Consider the following 2500-nt stretch of genomic DNA (forward strand, 5'->3'; position numbering starts at 1 on the left):
ATCCCTCAAATGGGTCATCGGAAGAGTCTGAGGTGAATATTGGGTAAAATTTAAGATGACTGCGAATTCTAAATCTAATCCAAGATGGCGGCCAAGTTTTCCCAGGTTCTTCAGCCACGTCTTAGACGGGCTAAACAAATGAGGTTTCATTATGGTTACTGGAACATAAACGGTATCCCACAGCACTAGTCTGGCAAAAAATATTCTTATTATAAACGTTTTTTCCAAACTTCTGTTGTTGATTATTATCATTATTATACCACCATGGTCCACATGTGAAAGAAATTTTTTTTTTTTCGCTAAGTGCGTCGTTAGAAATCAAATGAAGAGATAATCCTCGTGCTTGCTGGACAATGTAAGCAACTGTCTCATGTGCACCCGAAAAATTTTCAGGTGACTTAGCAGGATTCGACCCCACGACCTCTGCAATGCTGGTGCAGTTCTCTTACCATCTGAGCTATGAAGCCACACAGTTGAGAGCAAGTTCCACAGACAATGCATGGAGAACAATGTGGAGACTCCGCAAACTGATGTAAGGGTTTAAAGGGGCATCGTCATCAGTTGTATCTTGTGTAAAGATACTGTGAATGCAGTTTGTAGGAAATTATATCCTTGCTATTAATACTAATAACATTCAAATGATACCACACATGAATACATCAAAGTATATATTTGAAAAATAAAACAACAATGATTCAAGGTAACTATCACTGGATACATATGGATGTTTCCAGTGTATGTTTGTTATATGTACTCCTGATCATACGGTTGTGTGTATAAAACAAGTATACGACTTGGACTAATAATATATTGTGTTTAAAAGTCTATATGAGATAAAGTAATATTTTGATTATCAAGTCCATTACTGTTGATTACCATCATATTTATTAACATATTATTCTCATTTCTTTTTACCAGAGGTATATCAGTGTATAGATCGTTTTCACGTGACGTCATCATTTTCTAAAATCCAAAACTAAAGAGCCACGAAAGTTTTTATCCTCATCAGGCATAAGAGGTGGTAAATTTGTATCCATTTGCAATTTTAAAGCTCAATAGCGTGCTTCGTTTGGAAACCAGAGCATTTTAAATTTCTGAGTTATAGCGGTGCGTGACACGAGGCGACGATCAAGTTTATTGAGAAATATATATTTATCTCATGGTTTTGAGCCTTTTTCGAATTTAAAGCATTAGGAAAAGTGCTTAAGTAAATAGCTGTCTGTTCAGTACAGATGATCACTCGCCTAGATAGCCAAAGTAAGTAACAGATGTTGACACTATTTTCCGGCCGCCATATTGGTGCACCACAGATGTGCACCAACATGGCGTTTTCATACTGGGCTCTGTAAATTTCTGCGAAACATTTCGACGAATATCTGAAGTTTGGGGAAACGCACGGGCCTAAAACTTGGAGAAGTGTCTTCTTCATTTATCTTCTACAACATCACGAATTCTTGACTTTTTCCACAGCATGGTTTTCGATTTATTTTTCTATTGCGTGACAGTGAAAACGATCTATTATTTAGTAACTAAAAGTTATGATTTCTTATTGCCCCCCGCAGGGATTTTACCTAGAGGCGAAATCCCGAGGAGGCATCCTAGTAGCTGGCACGTATATTAAGGACAGTACTTACAGTTCAAATATGCAGTCGCTATCATCATCAGTCCTTTTTGCGCCATGGGACGCATAAGGCCTCTACAGTCTCTCTCCAGCGGGAGCGGTCTTGTGCCACCTTTCGAATTTCACTCCAGGTCAGGTGCATGGACTTGAGTTCTTTCTCCACTGACCTTCGCCAAGTTATTCTTGGCCTTCCCCATTGTCTTTTCCCCTCTGGTGTCCAGAACAAACTTTCTTTAGCAACATCGCCAGAGTCCTTTCTTAATACATGCCCAATCCATGTCCATTTCCTGCGGGTTATGTCCACCATAATGTCCTCTTGTTTACAGATGTTTCGCACTTCCAGGTTGGATACCTTTTGTGGCCACCTTATGCCTAGTATAATGCGCAGGCACTTATGGATAAAGACCCTCAACTTTTTAACTATTTCCTGAGTCGTTTTCCAGCTTTCAGAGCCATAAAGAAGCACTGTCTTTACGTTTGAATTAAAGAGTCTTATTTTGGTCTTAAGAGAAATCCTTTTAGAACTCCAAATTGGTTTCAGCGATGTAAATGCCTGCCTGGCTTTACCAATACGTGTTTTCACATCTGCATCAGCGCCGCCCTGCACATCAATCATGCTGCCAAGGTAAGAGAACTGGTCGATTTTCTCTACCTCATGCCCGTCTATTCTGATTTGGCAGTTCCTTTTACATCCAGTGCTCATCCATTTAGTCTTTTTTGTATTGATCTTAAGTCCAACTTTACGTGCATTATTGTTTAATCTTGCTGTTTTCTCACTTAGGTGAGATCCAGAGCTGGATAAAAGGCAGATGTCATCCACATAGTCCAGGTCTTCCAATACAGTTGTCAATTTCCATCTAATCCCAGTACGTTGGTGAC

The sequence above is a fragment of the Montipora capricornis genome, chromosome 10, assembly GCF_036669925.1.
Source record: "Montipora capricornis isolate CH-2021 chromosome 10, ASM3666992v2, whole genome shotgun sequence".
Classification (NCBI taxonomy): Eukaryota; Metazoa; Cnidaria; class Anthozoa; order Scleractinia; family Acroporidae; genus Montipora; species Montipora capricornis.